The sequence below is a fragment of the Mustela lutreola genome, chromosome 9, assembly GCF_030435805.1.
Source record: "Mustela lutreola isolate mMusLut2 chromosome 9, mMusLut2.pri, whole genome shotgun sequence".
Taxonomy (NCBI): domain Eukaryota; kingdom Metazoa; phylum Chordata; class Mammalia; order Carnivora; family Mustelidae; genus Mustela; species Mustela lutreola.
Genome location: NC_081298.1, coordinates 11,739,827 through 11,757,446, shown reverse-complemented (window position 1 = coordinate 11,757,446; position 17,620 = coordinate 11,739,827). Strand labels below are relative to the sequence as shown.

Below are 17,620 nucleotides of genomic sequence, written 5' to 3'. Positions count from 1 at the left end.
AAAATAAAAAGGTAAATTATAGAGGAGATATGTAATTGCCAATATTCAGTCAAAACTGGCATCACCTACTCAAGAATGAAAATAGTCCCATTGAGCTTGTAGCTCCGCTAATGTATTAGAGGTGGGTTTCCTCTCGGTACACAGTGAGGTCTCTGGCCTTGTGATTTTCTGATACTGCTTTTAAATGACTTGCAATACCCATCTGTTCTGCATTATTTCTTTTAAAAAGAGCATCAGTAGAGTTTAATGATATTCATGGTTGAATATTAAGAATTACAAACTACAGCCTATGTTCAAAATGGCCAATTAAAAAAATAGGAAGAGGCTTTCCATACTACATGGGATACAGTAAAGATTGCTGGCCTCGAAAGTATCATAAGCTGAAAGCGCACTGGATTCCTGAGACCATTAATGGGTGAATGTCACCACTGTTTCCACCAAAGGGCCATGTGCTCAGACGGGCACCCTTACAGTTTTCCTTTAGACTGACTGAAGAAAGACAGAAATTTCTCACTTTTGTTGTTTCTTTTTCCTTATGACAGTAAAAGATCTTTTTCCTATGAGGTTTGTTGAGATGCTCTCATTAGTTACATGCCCCAAACAAAATTTGCATCTACATCAACATGCAGGATCCTGAGAAATTATTTGAATAGTAAAGAACATTCTAGTGTTTTCATGATTAAAAGCGAAAGTGGAGAAGATGAAGAAGAGAGGAACAGATCGGACTGGTAATTTCACTGGTGCGGCTGGGGAGTGGAACCCAGGGAGCAGAGGAGACAGTTTACTTCATCTTCTAAGTTCCAAAGGCATTATTTCTAAATACACTTAAATTTCTTCATAAGTCAAAAATAAGGACAATTCTGCTTATGTTCAGGGTCATCCTTCAAAAAGCTGAAAATGTTTAAGCAAGTCAAGAGTAGCCCCAAAATAACCAATTGCAACAAAGAGTAGAGAAAGATAACCAAAACAGAAACCAGCAAACAAATCAGAAGCTCTATGACAGGGGCGCCTGGGTGGCTCAGGCATTAAGCACCTGCCTTTGGCTCAGGTCATGATCCCAGGGTCCTGGGATTGAACCCCACATCGGGCTCCCTGCTCAGCGGGAAGCCTGCTTCTCCCTCTCCCAATCCCCCTGCTTGTGCTCTCTCTCTCACTGTCTCTCTCCCTGTCAAATAAATAAATAAAATCCTAAAAAAAAAAAAGTTCTATGACAGAGTAATTGTTACTTAATTTTTGATAAAGTCTCAGAATAATTTTTAATTAAAACTGGACCTTTAGAAAGAGATGAACGACCAGAGCAATTCAGCTGCTTGGGGAGTTCTGGCACACTTTCTCTTGCTGAGAGCAAAAAGAACTGCAAAACTAAAAACAACAACAACCCAAACACCTCAGCTCAAACATGACTTTGGTTAGAGAGACAGAGCATCACCTTATTCAGCAAAATCCCCCACACCTCAGTTGTTCCTTGTTCACTTCTGGAGTCAACACAAAGGAACAGTGGAGATCCACTGGTGGACAAGTTGCCAACATCAGGAAACAACTCCAGAAATCAGCTAGGACCTTGTTTCATTGTTTTGATGTCCTTCAGTTGCCAAAATAGAAATATTTCTCTCTCAATGGCCCCCAAAACTTCCTATACTCCTCCTCCCCTCTCTTTCTAAATTGTCTTGAGGGCATTTTTCTACCCAAAAAACAAACAAACAAACAAACAAACACCATTTACAGTGTACTCACAATTTCACATCACCAACCTCTAGTCGCAAGTCAAAAAATAAGCCAAAAATAAAGTGTCTGCCCCCAGGGCCTACCTGCATCCCTAAAGCAGCAACCCAATCTTGCCCTGGGAGCCTCTGAGAGTATGAGACTCAATGAATGAACTAAATTTAGAAAGGGTGGGGCTCAAAGAGATCATTTTTGGCTAATGCTGCCTACAGCAGGCCCACAGCCAGCATTTCCAGTCACAGACATAAATACACAGATTTTCCAGAAGCTGAAAAGGGAACAAATGGCCTTTAATTAACACTGCCCAAAAATGTTACCTTCAGTTCACCTGGAGTTATGTCTGTATAACTAGTTGAAACAAGTAGTTCAAAACTGCAAGTAAAGATTTTCTAAAACCCTAATAAGGCTGTACAGGTCTTTAAATTTCTAATGCTCACCATAAACCAATACCAAAATTCAACAAACAGTACCCATTAGCACATGAATGCTCCCATGTGTCTTTAAGCCTGAAAAGAGAATCTACTGCAGTGGTTCTCAAGAGGGAACAATTCAGTTCTTCAAAGACTGCTCTGGATACATTACTTGGTTGTTGCCAACTGGAGGATGGGAGGCAGGAGTTACTGCTACCTAGTGGACAGAGGAGCTATGGATGCTATTTTGAGTACACATATACAAACCCACAAAATAAAATCTCACTAGTAAGTAGCTTATATTCTTAGGAAAAGAAAATCCCCTTTTTATTTCAAAAGGCTGTAAAAAACTGGGGCTATTATTTCATCCAAACAAAGAGAAGCAAGGCAGTTAATATAGTTATAAATGGGATAAAATATATTATTTACCCACATAACTTGAATAACAAATAAAGCTTCTCACTACTGCTATTTATAGAGTGCAGAGCAACATTCAGGGGAATCAGGGAATTCTGGAGATCCTACTTCTGTACAAATTTAGCACCTGTTGCTCAACAGTACTACCCTGTCCTGAAGATTAAATCCTTACCTGAAAATGTATCTTTTCTTCTGAGGCTATCTTTAAGGACTACTTGCCACCAGATAAGTTAGGGACTCCAAAGAGATTAAAATGATTTATCAGTCTTCTTAGAAATGAACAGTATTTTACACACAGTAAAATTAGGTGGAAAACTGAAAACACAAAGACCAGCTTTCCTTCGCAGCGGAAACAACGTGAACTGTTAAGCCTGTGCCGTGCCGCTATCTCCCTGCCTCCTGCCTCCAGCACAGGCGAGAGGGCTTTTGGTTTCTCTTATCTCTAGAGCTTTAGAAACCGACCTAGGAAAACATGTTCATCTTATTCTCAAATCCTCATATTTACATAGCATATATAAGCACTGGACCACAGAGGTGAGAGGACAGAGTTACAAATATATATATATATATATATATATATGTGTGTGTGTGTGTGTATACACACACATTTTTTTTTAAAAGATTCCTAATTCCAAGTCCCAAGTTCGGCTTGTTGACACAAAAATCTTCTCATAAAAATAGTCTCACTTGGCTGGCAGCTTCTGTTTCACAAGCGTCACATACTTTTTAATGGGTTGTGGGAAGGGGAATATGGACACATGAATTCTACAAAAGCACTTTTTTTAAAGGTATTTTCTATGCCTAACATGGAGTCCAGTGTGGGACTCAAACTCATTACCCTGAGTTCAAGACCTGAGCTGAGATCGAGTTGAATGCTTAGCTAAATGAACCACCCAGGCACCCCTAAGCATTTTTTAAAATTATACATAATGTGTTAAGAAATGATCAGGCACAGGCGTGTCTGGGTGGCTTGGTCGACTAAGCGTCTAACTCTTGATTTTGGCTCAGGTCATAATCTCAGGGTCGTGAGATCAAGCCCCATGTGGGCTCCACACTGGACATGGAGCCAGACTGAGATGCTCTCTCCCTCTCCCCACTCTTGAGAGGGCTTGCTGTCTCCCTTTCTCACCAGAAAAGATAATCTGCAAAAGTGATGAGACAAAAATGCAAATTTCTCACTCAGCGGTGATCTACCAAGACTAGGGCATACTGAGTGCACCATTTGAGTGATCTGTTTAATAAACAAAAAGATAGATTCTTCTAGAAATAGTTTACAGAACTATCTGCAAGAGTGCTTAGTCTTATTCACTTTCAGCTAACAGATGTTAAATCTCTGTAATATGAAACAACTACTTCAGCAATTATAGAAAAACATCATTTTTAGTATCTAATTTGTAACTAGAGTAATACATGACTTATAATGAAGTAGCTATACTTTTGTGTTCAACACATCATTCCCCTTTGCAGTAAGTGATGATATGTTAGAAAGAAAGAAAGAAAGAGAGAAAAAAAGGAGAAAAGAAGTCACCCCAATTCTGGACAAGCTAAGATAGCCACATCAAATCTTGTCCTCCATCAAATCTTACGTAGCTTGGGTACACAGACACAAGAGCACTCTAGTTCCTTGCCAGTATAAAGCATCAGCTGTATGAAAAGAAATTTCAGGACAGTATATTCATTCAACATTCAACAAAAATTTATTAAGCATCTACTACATGTGAAACCTCGTATGGCACGTTGTACATTCTCAAGTGCTAGAAAAAAATCTATTTGTTAAACTTTTCCTCAAAGACACAAAAAGAGATCTGTAAGCAACCAAATATAAAGCTATTAATCTGTTCTCTAGGTTTCAAGAGGTTTCTCTCTCAGAGAAACTTTGTCACCAACAATAAAAAAGCTAAGGAATAAACCATATTTCCTATAATAGCCTTGAAATACACCTAAAATACCCACATCATTCCTTTACATTCAACAGTTACTTCTAAGACCCTTTTTGGACACATCTTTCTGGTTACAATGTGGTTTTATGTTTTCTACAATCAAACTCACCCCATGCCCACAATCACCACCACACCTCCCTACCTTCACCCCCGCCCAGCACCCATCATCCTGGCTCTGATCCCCAGAACAGCAATTCATTGACTCCAAACATTATCTAAACACCCGTAAGCGGGGTAGCCACAAATACAGAAACATGGCAATCACTATACTCCTACATAACCATTTCGAAATAACAATGGCAATGTCAAGCAAATAATATCCAACAGCAAGCCCATACATCTAATTACCCCAAAATAAAAAAGGTTTTTAAAAAAGAAATATGGTCAAACTTCTTAAGATAGAGGGAAAAGCAAAACAAAAAGATTACTATGTACTTGGTGTTCAAAAGAAAGACGGGACAAGTAGCCCTGAGGAGGCACAATCACTTGTAAGACAATAAAATCATCCAAAAAGAATGCCTGCAAACAACCCAGGCTGCTTGAGATCTTTGCATCCAAGTGACTGAATGTGGCCCCTGTCTCACACCTGGCTCAGTGCCAAGTGGGCAATGGGAGATTTTCTTTCCACACAAATGGAACCACTGGGTGGTCCATTTAAAGAAAAACTTCCTAAAAGAGAATTCATTATTAATTGTTCATCCTGGAAAAACCATCACACCAAACTGTATACTAAAGTGAAAAAACTTCACCTCTGCAGCCTAATGAGCTGCAAACCTTACTTGCTTTTCTTGCACTGCGACCTTACCAAGCTCTCTTCTTCCATTCCCTAGGAGGAAATCTTAAAAATAACTAAAGTCAAACACATATTATTTTTTGTGAACATGGAAGTGTTTTTAAAATCTAAACTTATAAAAATACAGAGAAATATCTTAAACCAACTAAAATGAGTGACTATTCATAGCAGCACTGTGTAACTGATTCTTAAATAAGGGGCTTAGTTCAACGTAACAGTTAACTGGCGTTTCCTTTCAGAAAAGGGAAATTGTACTCTGTAACCATGTGCCATCTACCTAGAAACACAACTGCATCTACCATCATCTTCATGCAAAACAGACTAGAGCCAAGACCCAGTTTCTAAGAAACCAGCCTTGCTGCTAAGTAGCATCCAACAATGTTAAATCAGATTAAACTTCTGAGTTGAGGCTTTTAGTAGCATCCAACAATGTTAAATCAGATTAAACTTCTGAGTTGAGGCTTTTAGTTCTACTCCCAAACCAGACGCAATTATCTATCCAATTCTTGGCAGGCAGTGGACTGCCTCAGTGGACTGCCTCAGTATCCTCAGAACACTCTGTAAAAGGCTGTAAAGCAAAGCCTCAGCTGTAGCAGTCACAGAGCTAAAATAGTGAAGAAATCCTGAGGCTTGGTATGGTAACAGTTTATTCCTTTGAAAAGAAAAGCACTAAATAAACCCAGTGTAAACCCATTCATTGAGCCTGGTACAACTTCTCTGATTCCTTATGCTTCGGTTTCCTTATTCCCAAAGAAAGTTGGGTTTGAGCTGTCCACTACTCACTACCTCCGTGATGGTATGGTGCTGCGCTTTCAGCTCTCAGAGGGGATGTGCTACGACACAGGCAGTAATGGCAGATGCAGTGTATTCTGCAGTGCCTTGTGTAAAACTGTAAAACCCTCAACTCTTAAAAAACATTTGGTCTAGATGATCACAAGCAGCCAGCAGTAAATGGAACTGATTCATACCCCTATCTTATGACAGAAAACAATGTTGGATTATTTCCCCAAGTTTGAAAACCAAGTTTCACATAAACAATCTGAGAAATCAAAGGCAACCTACAAAAGCTGCTGTGAGCAAGATACTTACCAACCAAGTTATGTCTAATGACAACTCTAGTGGCCAATTTTCACGTCTCGACATTTCAAGTACACGGCAGTGCTGGCTAAAGGGTTTTACATTCTTGCCAACAACCTTCCTTCCCTGCATTTACTTTCTAATTAAATCTCAAGAGTAAAAAGAAATTCAGACTGCATACAATTTCTTCTATTTCTCTAACATTCCAGCCAGAAGTAAAAGTAATTTTCCATACAAGTCATTCAAGAATTCAAAAATAACAGATTATGAACAGGTTTGAAATTACAGAGCCAAATTATGTGTACCTTTAAAAAGAAGTGCTCCAGGAATAATGCTGTTTTGGTTCGGTTCTGAGAGGTTATGTGGTTAGGAAACTCCTAGAAAATAAGAAACAATAATTTACTAGAGTAGATAATTTCTGACAATGAAGATATATACTGCTCAAGTTTTGGGGAAACCTAAGCTTTACAAGTAGGGAGGTTTCTGAAAACACGCTGTCAGGGCTTGAAGCAGCACACTGTGTAGCATCCACGTAAGACACAAATGCCTGGGAACTGGGTAGAGTACTTGTGGAGATATGACCACAAGAGAGAGATGAATACCCTGAAACTAATTTTAAAGAAAGAAACTGGGCATCATACACGGTCTGATCACACAAATGGTTTTTAAACTTACATGGTTTTTCCCTCATTTAACTACCAGTTAAATATTTTATTCATAAATGTCCTTACCATATACTTGGTCATGCAAATACAACTGCATGGGAAAATTTACACAGTATAAAATTTACATTTATATTTATAAAATTTACAGTATAAAATGTACTTTATACACAAACATTCTTATATTAAATTACAAAATACAAAAAGCACATTACCTCTAGTAAATCCAAACCATAATCATTCTTTAGAACTGGATTTCAGGCAACATTAGAGTTTAATTCTCAAACTCTCAGATCTGATTTATCTAGAGTTATCTTCCTTTTCAAAGGGTAGTACGGGTGATCCTTGAACAATGCAGGGGTTAGAGCTGCTAACCCCCCGACCCCACACAGTCAAAAATCCATGTATAACTTTTCACTCCCCAAAGACTTCATCACCTATAGCCTAGCTGGCAACCGGAAGCCTCATCAATAACATAAACAGTCGATTAACACACATTTTATGTTATATGTATTATATACAATATTCTTTCAATAAAACTAGAGAAAAGAAAATATTAACAAAATCACAAAGAGAAAACACATATACAATACTGTACTGTATTTATAAAAGAAATCCGCATATAAATGGACACACGCAATTCAAACCAACATTGCTCACAGGTCAACTGTAGTCAGTAACAAAGACGATTCGTTCGTTACCTTGAGATGCCTTTTGCATTTTTAACAACATAATTTAACTTATTTCAATTTCTCACTGCTACTGTGACTTAGAAGATAAAAGTAGCTGTTCGTTGTCCAAACAATTTCAGAAATAAAACAATACACTCTAATTTGTTTCACGGTGTTTTAAACTCGAGTCCTTCTTGTAAACAGTATACTAATAACTTCCCAGTCTAGAAGTCTGTTGCTCCATAATCTCACCCATTCACAAGACTAGCATGAATGGAACCTGGAAAAGGCCTCTGAGCAGCCCAACGACATTTCTAAGACCACCTAGGACAGCTCATGCCTTCTACTCTTAGGGGCTTCTGTCAATTTAAGTCCCTCTGTGCTGAACAATTATGGAAGGTTTGGGTATCTACGTTTTTTTAGCCCAACCCAGAGGCTTAAAAAATTATAATATAATAAATAAATAAATTAAGAATGGAAAAAGGGAGCTGCTCGAGTCAGACAATGACAACAGTAAGAAACAACCACCAACAACTTTACAGCAAAGGAAAAAGGAAGAGAGGGGAGAAATACAGCAGCTTGTAACTACCTGGATTTTAGACATCTTCACACAAAACAAGGATAGCTGACATTCATATACACATTCACCTCCCCTGACCCAATGCAGTTCCTGAAACCCCCCAACCATTTTCAAAGGATAATCTAAAGCCATTATGATTATTACCAGGGTAGCTACATAGCACTTATTTTCTCCAAGCAGTGGTAAAGACATACTGGGGGTTATGCCTAACTCCTTTAGTTTCCCACTCAAGAAAACATATTAGAATGCAAAAGATGAATTACATTCATTGCTGTATTCATTCAACAAATAATTTCTGAACACCTACTACTTGCAGGCAGTATTTTAGACACTAGGGAGAATGCAGTGCACAAGTAAGATACAGTCCCTGTCCTTGCGGAATTCACGCTAATACAAGAATACCCTTGAACCTAACACAAATTTAAGTAAATAATTCACAGTGGCATTTTAACTCATAGTAACATAACTAAAGAAGACACATAAGAACAGAAAGACCCCTTGGCGGCAAAATGCTGATTTAGGATAAGGGCAAACCAGCTAGCATAGGGCTGTTTGGTTATGGTAGAGAAAAGCCTTGGCTGGAGTTTGGGTCCAACTCTGGTGCTGAGCTGAATAATAAATGTTTTATTCAATATGTTAAGAGGCTTCAACCTTTTATTGTATTAAATGGAGTCACTGCCACCAATTTCATATGATTAATAAAATATTAACTGTACTGCTTGAATGGATTAGCTGGTAATACAGGTGAAATGCTTGCAAAGCAGAATATTTCATATCAAAGTTCGCTGTTAGATGTCACTTTCTTAGGGTATACTATAACTGGTTTTATAAAATAACATAAATCATGTCCAAAACACACTATTTAAGAAAGAAAAAAACAGCAAAATTAGGAAGAACTTTATCCAAAAAATGTTTACTTTATTCTTTATGTTTGGTGCTTAAACAGGTAAATTCTGTTAAGAGGGAAATCAGTACCCAGCAGTAGTTATGCTCTAAATGTTCCAGACCGCAAAGGTTCACTATACTACAAACAAAAAGGGAATTTAGTTACCTAATTCTATTTGACTGTCATCTAGGTGAAGGGTCAAAGAGCTTCAGTGAGCAGGTTGGTTAAATTGTGCAACAAAGAACATAAGCCTGCAGGCATAATCAGACTTATCATTACATATAAATTATCTTCTTTCTGACAGAGGAAAGGACTGCCTAGCATTTTGTACAAAATCACAATGACATCAGCAGACAATGGCCCTGTTTGTATCAGGGTGGAATCTGCAAGACTAGAAAATTCATGCCTCAGTTAATTTTAATTTATAAAAAGTATGGACTTCAAAAAGTAAAACTGTGAGAGAATCAGCCAAGATCTGGTTAGATCTAAAAGCTCGTGCCTGAGGGCAGCCAATATAGACAATAAGAAGCAGAATGTGCTCACTTCACCCCCAGAAAAGACATATTTCCGACACCTTTTCATGGTTAATGAAATGTATGTATGTATGTCATTCCAGACGACACAGTCACCTCCGTTAAGGTTAAAACACAGAATGGAAACTTACACACCATCTCATGAAAACCCCAAATCCAATGGGCAGGCTTAATTTCACTGATCTAACCTTTTATTTGTTTGGTTTTTTAAAAGATTTTATTCATTTATTTGAGAGAGCGCGCACTCATGAGCATGAGAGGAGGAGGGGCAGAGGGAGAAGCAGACACACACACACACACACACACACACACCCCCGGCCAAGCAAAGAGCCTGATAAGGGACTCGATCCCAGGACTCCAGGATCATGGCCTGAACTGAAGGCAGTCGCTCAAACACCTGCCTGGGTGCCACCCAGGCACCCCTTTTATTTGTTTTTTATTTTATTTTAATTTTTAAAAGATTTTTATGTATTTGACAGAGAGAGACAGCCGGAGAGGGAACACGAGCAGGGGGAGTGGGAGAAGGAGAAGCAGACTTCTGGCAGAGCAGGGAGCTCGACATGGGGCTCGATCCCAGGACCCTGGGTCACAACCTGAGCCAAAGGCAGACACTTAAGGACTGAACGACCCAGGTACCTGCACTGATCCAGCCTTTTAAAACTAGCCATGAAGAATCACCAGGTTTACACACTTCACAGCACTCACCAAATCACATGCCCTCCCCTGGTGATTCACAGACCTGTACCCCTGGGGATAAAAATATATGTTTATAAAAAATTAAAAAAAAAAAAATTAAAAAAAAAAAAAAAAAGAAAAAAAAACTAGCCATGAAGAGAGGACTACTGCCTGGGTGGAGAACCAAAGAGGCTTCCTATTCAGGTGAACACTGATTCAAAGAAAGCAAAAAAGAAAATGTTCAGGAGGCAGTTTAATAACAAACTGAAAGTTACATGAAATATTTCCAATATCATCAGCCAGCAAACGGGTGTTAGACACTGCTGGGAGGCAAAGAGGGTAACAACCACGGAGTCCTATAAAGTCAACTGCAAGTTTAGTGAATGCATATCCAACAGCGGAATATTAAAATTGTGAAGAAACTAATTTTCTTAACAACCTTGTATATAGTTTATAAATCATTTTTAACAAACTTCATGAAGAATTATAGCAACAATTTAGAGGAGAGCCTCCTACAACACACAGGCTATTGAAGTATCCTCCGCCCCATTTACTTCTAAATAGTACCCCCCCACACAAAAAACCTTTGAGTCAACCTACAAGTTTTAATGCGGCTGTAGCAATCACAACAAAATTACGCTGTTAAGTCTATTTCACGGGAATGATGAGTAGAGTTCATTTTAAAAACATATTACTGAAATAGACTTTTTTCCAAATTGGTCTGATGTTCTAGTAAACAAAAAATTATCCTAGCTAAGATGAAGCACTGGTGACACACAGAAAAAAAATGCCCTAGACAAAAAGCATTTGAGCATAATTAGAGACGAAGTATGGTTCAGTGGAAAGAGCTCAGGACCCCACTCCAGTTACCTGGTCTCCCAGACACGCCTCAGTATCCATGGCCACTATAAACTGACATCGACAGAGACATTTTCCAGTATTAGAAACACAACATAAAGCGTCTACTTCGACTCTTAGCACCAAGGAAGAGCTCGCTGAACAGCAGCTTTTACATCATTAGATAGATTCAATCTGACCCTTCAGATTCCTTTCCTGCATCAAGTAACCCTCACCCTGTAATCCTAACCTACCTAGCACATGTTAAGAGCTCAATAAATAGTACCAAGTATTATTATCAGCAAATTTACTAATCCTGTCCTCAGCCACATAAACATCTATAAATATAAACTTATAGCTACACACCACTTGTAAAAAACATTTTAAATGGGAACAGAGAACATGCTGACTAAAATCAACCCACTCACTGGGCAACCAGTTCCAAAGCTATATCAACTACAGAGACAATCCAATGAACAGTTTCCATTTAGGCAAAGACCCCAGGGCACTTAAATTTTTTTTTAGAGTTTGTAGTCTGGTAGACATAACAAAAATCTTCAGAACAGTTATGACCTCTGTATCATATTATAATAAAATAGCCTGGTTTGCTTCATTACTGTTATAAACTCACAAAGTCATCACACTTTTCCTCTAAATTAGATTCCAGATTAAACAGAAGCAGATGGGCTACAAATTTAATATTCATAAGACTAATTTTTAATCGAAAGCAAATACCTTCTTGGATAGATTTTCCTACTTCTGCTTTCAGTAAATATACTTTGAAGGAGTCCCCTGAAAATACTCCTTTAACAAATAAATGAACATTACAGAAAATATAAATTAAGTCTGCAGAGAATTTGTTTCTACTTCCTCTTATCTAGAGAATATAAATCACTTTTACATCAACCTTATTCACTACTTTGGGAATGTACATATTTTAAAAATTAAGCTCTTTGCAGTAATTTCCTCATTTTACCATTTTTTAAGTAACAATTTTCTTTGGTAAGGTTTTCTAGTTCAGAGCATTTAACTGTCAGCAAAACAGATCTCCAAGCCAACCATCCAGTAGTATTTGTTAAGATCAACATAGCTATATATTTGTAATCCTATTATCTCTTTAGTAGGTGAGAACAAAGGATTTGGCCAACATTATTCCAGCTTTGTAATACTTGATTTATACATAAGCACACGCTGTTGCAAAAATTCATTAAACATTTCTTCAAAAAAGCAAAAAGTTCTGGAGTCAAAGCAAAATTGGAAACAAAAATCCACAAAGCCCTTGGCTTTTAAAGGTCTAGAAACACCTTACAGAGCTGCCTCAATTTAAAATTCACTGTGGTGGCTATGTATGCTCAAGTATTTAGTGTGCTGATGCTGCAATTTATTTTGAAATGTACTGAAAAATAAAATGGATTAATGAATTCAAAGAGACAGACAAATGGAACAGACATGATAAAACAAATAGAGTCAAATGTCAACGGCAGAAAGCAGGTGGTAGATAAAGAGGCATATTGTCAAATTCTTTAAACTTTGTTATATGTTTGAAAATTTTCATAATAAAATGTCAGAGAAAAATAAGGATAGCAAATAACATGTCTTCTAGCTCAATCTCTAACTCGTAAATTATACTTTAAGGAACGGAATAAATGCTTAATCTTGATTTTAATAAGGTTTTATTTAAGGAAAAGCTTAGCGAAAATTATACCAGAAGGATGTTAGCTAAAAAGGTCTCAGTCACCAAAAGTTTACAATTTAAAACAACCTGTTACAGGTTTAGAGTGAACCAAAAGGTCTAGTGTGAAACAAAAATCTGTCATAAAATTTTCTAGGGGCGCCTGGGTGGCTCAGTGGGTTAAAGCCTCTGCCTTTGGCTCAGGTCATGATCCCAGAGTCCTGGGATGGAGCTCCACATCGAGCTCCACATCTGGCTTTCTGCTCCACGGGGAGCCTGCTTCCTCTTCTCTCTCTCTGCCTGCCTCTCTGCCTGCTTGTGATCTCTGTCTGTCAAATAAATAAATAAAATATTTAAAAAAAAAAAAATTCTCTAAACATTTCTGAACGCTCCAGAATCCCATTCTGAGAGAAAGAAAGCAACCTCAAAAGCTCTCATTTTTTTTTTTAAAGATTTTATTTATTTATTTGACAGACAGAGATCACAAGCAGGCAGAGAGACAGGCAGAGAGAGAGAGAGAGAGGGAAGCAAGCTTCCTGCGGAGCAGGGAGCCCGATGCGGGGCTCGATCCCAGGACCCTGAGATCATGACCCGAGCCAAAGGCAGCAGCCTAAACCACTGAGCCACCCAGGTGCCCCAAAAGCTCTCATTTGAGGGGGAAGAATTTACATTTCCCCAAACTGAGCACTTCTGTGCCACTAAACATGACAGCCAATAAGACAATCCAGTGTGGAGGCTCATAAAAACAAGGTCCCTGGAATTGACTTATGACATCCAACGAGAAGATGCCTTTTTCATGAAAGTTTCATTTTTATGCTGGTGAATTTCACTTTCACTCCATCCAGTGAAAGGGCAAAAGAGAGAAAGTTGCCCTGCAGACTGAGAGCCACTCTGTGCTTCCTATATTAAATATATTCCTTGTCTTACTGAGGGGAGACTGGATGAAACAGCACAGTACAGGCCACCGTTTAACGATTACACTCAGAATAATGTTAATGGATAAGACTTCAGAAACGAGGGGGGAAAGTTCTATGAGTCATTCTCATTTCTAAACTTAAAATAATCTGTATATAAATGGGTTTTCTGGCTGGATCTTAAAAGAGAGCAATTTAGTCTGAACAAACTGTATTTATTGTAACAATTCCAAATACTTAAAAAAGTTTGACTTTAAGCCTCTTGGGAAGCACCAAGCATTTTTTTAAATAAAGCACATTTTGTGGTCTTTCTTAGATACCAGTTTTTTTTTTCTAATTTTAAGAGGTATGCACATCCCTCTCCAACTCCCAGATTGTAGTAAAACACAACATACATTTTCACTACACCTGATCAAGCACAAAAGTAACCCTACAACTGAAATTACAATAATCTAAAAGCAAATTACAGTTGTCGAAAAGATGTAAACAGTACATGACCAACAATATGAAAATTAAGTAACAGTGACAAATGTAATACTCCTCTCAACTTCAATTCTAGCAAAAATCTATTTTCAGACAAGATAGAAAAACATGAGCATCTAGGTTCTGAAATTCATTCATACTTACTGAACATAATTCTACAAGAGTTTTGAAATCAAACATCCTTTATTTAATTCTTAACCTAACGTGATAGCAGCATATTTACACAACTACCATAAAGAAACTTTGAAGGTTTCATTAAGAACTATTAACTGCAGTTTAACTTTGACACACAGTTATTCTCCATTATAAGTGGTTTAACAGGTAGGTCTCCACCAAAACAGGCTTAGGGACATCTGTATTTCCGATTCCTTTTCGGTTATAGCCACTAACAGCTCAAGAACTGTTGCTTTTGTACACAAAAAAAGCAAGGCAATATTCTGGATATGACTGAGTGGGATAAGCACTGAACCAAGAGCTAATGCGGCGGCTCATTTTTTTTTTTCTGCTGTAGAATAATTGTGTAAACAGAGATGAGAAGACCAATAAACAAAATGAGAACTATGATTCCACTAAAAGTAAATTTTGTGACCTATTAACAGTCTGGGATAACCTTGTAAAATTATATGATGTTTAGGATTTATTTCAAAATAACCCAGTTTCGGGTAGGAGGTACCTCATGAAACAAGATGACCTTGGCTACAAGTTAATTATTGTCAAAGCTAAGTGACCAATCCATGGGGGTTCTCTACAGTTATCCAATTTTTCCATGTTTTCCATAATAAAGGTTTTTTTTTAAAAAGTTATCGACTGCAATATTAAAACATCATTTCCCCAACACTACAATTTTCCGTGTGGCAGAAGACATGCTGTTGTACAGCTATTAGGCGTTTTTGAAGAGTCATCCAAACAAAGATTTTAAACTAGAAATGACGGTAAGACTGTCAGAAAATTATAGGAAAATGTCAAAAACAGTCCAATTCACATTACATGTTACTGAGAGACAGGTGTAAATCGAACCAGCTTTAAATTCGTAAAGAAATTTACTACCTGGAACAACTCTGCCATGCAAGAGGCTCATTCAGTTGCGCGCGCGCACACACACACACACGCACGCGCACACACGCACGCACACGCACGCGCACACACACACACACTACTTTTTTGTAAATCTGGTCCCCCATGAGTTGCATTTCCTTAAGGAAAGGTACACACATACAACTAAGTAAAGAATTAAAAGAAATTCAGTCTCTTTAAATAAAGTTGCTGTTTTAAAAATCCCACCTGTCACCAGGAGAACGGAAACTGCTCCCTCTACAATCCAACTGTATTTTTAGTTTTTACTTCAACAAGCAGCAACGTAATTTATATTTGGTAAGCACACTGATTCCTGAAAGGCCAAGATCAATCAAAAACCCGGATTAACTCTCTTTCCACCACCCTCTAAACAATTAAAGCTACAAGCAGAAGGGAAAGTGACCTTAAAAACGTCCCCACAGCCAGAGAACAGAGGCAGAACAGACTGAAGCACACATCTTCGCCGGAACAGAAGAAAACTTCCACATAAGCAATACTGCAACACGGAGGTGGGGCAAGGGCTTAAAAGGAAACTCGGCCAACAGGGACGGAGGGAATAAAAGCAAAGCTGCAGTGAAAAAAAGTTAGAAGTTAGAGATGTAACGCAAGAAAGGACAGACATACTTTTTGCCAGCTTCGTACATCGCCCCCTCCAGAGCCTGACACACGGAGCAAGTGCTCCAGAAAGGTTTGCTGAACTCAAGGAAAGCTTCTGCCAGCAACTTTCCCAGAAATGAAATGACAACAAGAAGCCGGATGATGCCAGGGGAAGGGGAAAAAATTTAAAAAAAAAAAAAGGACAGGTTGCTCACACGGAGGGAGCTGGTGAAAATCTTGTAGCTGGCTCAGCGCAGGAGATGGAAATAACAGCATCTTTTACAGACTGCCCACTTCCAGAGTGTCCCAATTAAACGGACGCCCCTTTCAGATGTTAACAACCCAAAACAAAGCCCGGCGCTGGCGGTGGGCGAGCTACGCATTTCTGCCTCAAAGAAAACCCAAACGGGTAGGTAGGTCAACTTCTATCCCACTTGACCCACTAAGTTATACCTTAATATCACGCTAATAAATTATGCAGACGGTTTATTGGGACACGCTGTGGGTCTGGCACTCTGATAAGCGCTTCACACGCCCCATTTCACGGAACCTTAACAGCCTGAAGAGGCAGGAACCGCATTAGCCCCCCCCCCTTTTTTTTTTCTCCCACCAGGACACAAAGAGTTTAAGTGACTTGCTTAAGGGAGTAGCGCGGGGATTTGTACCCGTGCTGGACACCTGGGCTGTGTTCGTAACCACTACGCTCCAGATGTGACTGCGATTTAGACGCTCCGGGTAGCAGGGACTCGAAGCGGGGACCCCCACGCCACCCCCCGCCCCAGGCATAACTTCAGCATCCCCCCCCGCACGAGGAGGAATTAGGAAAGGCGCCGTGGCACCTGTTTCCGGCCCCAGCAAGGGGTGGAGGAGCTGGAGCTCCTGGGGTCCAGGCCGCGGGGCGCCAGAGGCGGGGGGCGCGGGAGGACCCGCCTCCTCCGGGAAGGCCCCGCGGGCGGGACAGAGGCCCGGGGAAGAAGGCCAGGCGCGCGGGCCCGCCGAGGCCTAGGCCCCACCCGCCGCCCCCCTCCCCACGGCCGCGGCGCCCGCGCGGGCCCCGCCAGGCCGGGCCCGGCCCGGCCGCCTCACCTGGCTGCTGCCCCGAGCTCGTCCCCCGGCCGGCGGTCCTGGGCGGCGACGGCGGCGGCGGGGGCGGCGAAGAGGGGAAGGAGGAAGGAAGAAGGGAGAGGAGGAAGGGAACGGCGGAGGGAAAAGGCGGAGTGGCCGCTGAGGAGGCGGGCGCCGCCGGGCCGGGGGGAGGGGGGTCAGAGGAAGGGGGAGCCGAGCCAGACGCGGCGGCCGCGGGCGCAAACGCTGAAGAGCCGCTCCGGCGCCCGCAGCCCGGCAGGAAGTGACGGGGGAGGGGCCTGCGCCCGCCCCCGGCCCCCGCCCGCCTCCATACCCGGCCCCACCCCCCACCCGCGGCCCGAACCACAAGTCCCGGCGGGCGCTGCGATGGCGCCCGCTCTCGCAAGGCACTCCGGGAGGCTGGCGGGCTGGAACCCGGTCTAGCCTAGGTCGCGTCGGCCCGTCCTGGCCCCCGGGGCCTGCTGGGAATTGTAGTTCTGCTGGGAGTTGAGAGCTTCCCGGGGACCCGCAACGAGGCTGAGCGGGACTTCTTAACTCCGCCCCCCTCCCGTCGTTCTTCCCGTTTTCCTCGCTGTCCTTCCTTTTCTCCCG

At 40.5% G+C, this 17,620-nt stretch overlaps 1 protein-coding gene across 7 annotated transcripts in view; it reads right to left on the bottom strand.

Moving 5' to 3' along the window:
* Positions 1-17,344, bottom strand: part of STAU1 (staufen double-stranded RNA binding protein 1) — a 56,114-nt gene extending 38,770 nt beyond the window's left edge. Inside the window, exons 1-2 of one of the 7 annotated variants that reach the window (XM_059132882.1) lie at positions 17,030-17,344; positions 6,665-6,736 (exon numbers count right to left, since the gene is read on the bottom strand). The gene's annotated coding sequence lies outside the window, so the exon portion shown is untranslated. The remainder of the gene's footprint in view (positions 1-6,664; positions 6,737-17,029) is intronic. The other 6 variants (XM_059132880.1, XM_059132881.1, XM_059132883.1 and 3 more) reach the window with 6 other exon arrangements.
* Between the last annotated feature and the right edge of the window lie 276 nt (positions 17,345-17,620).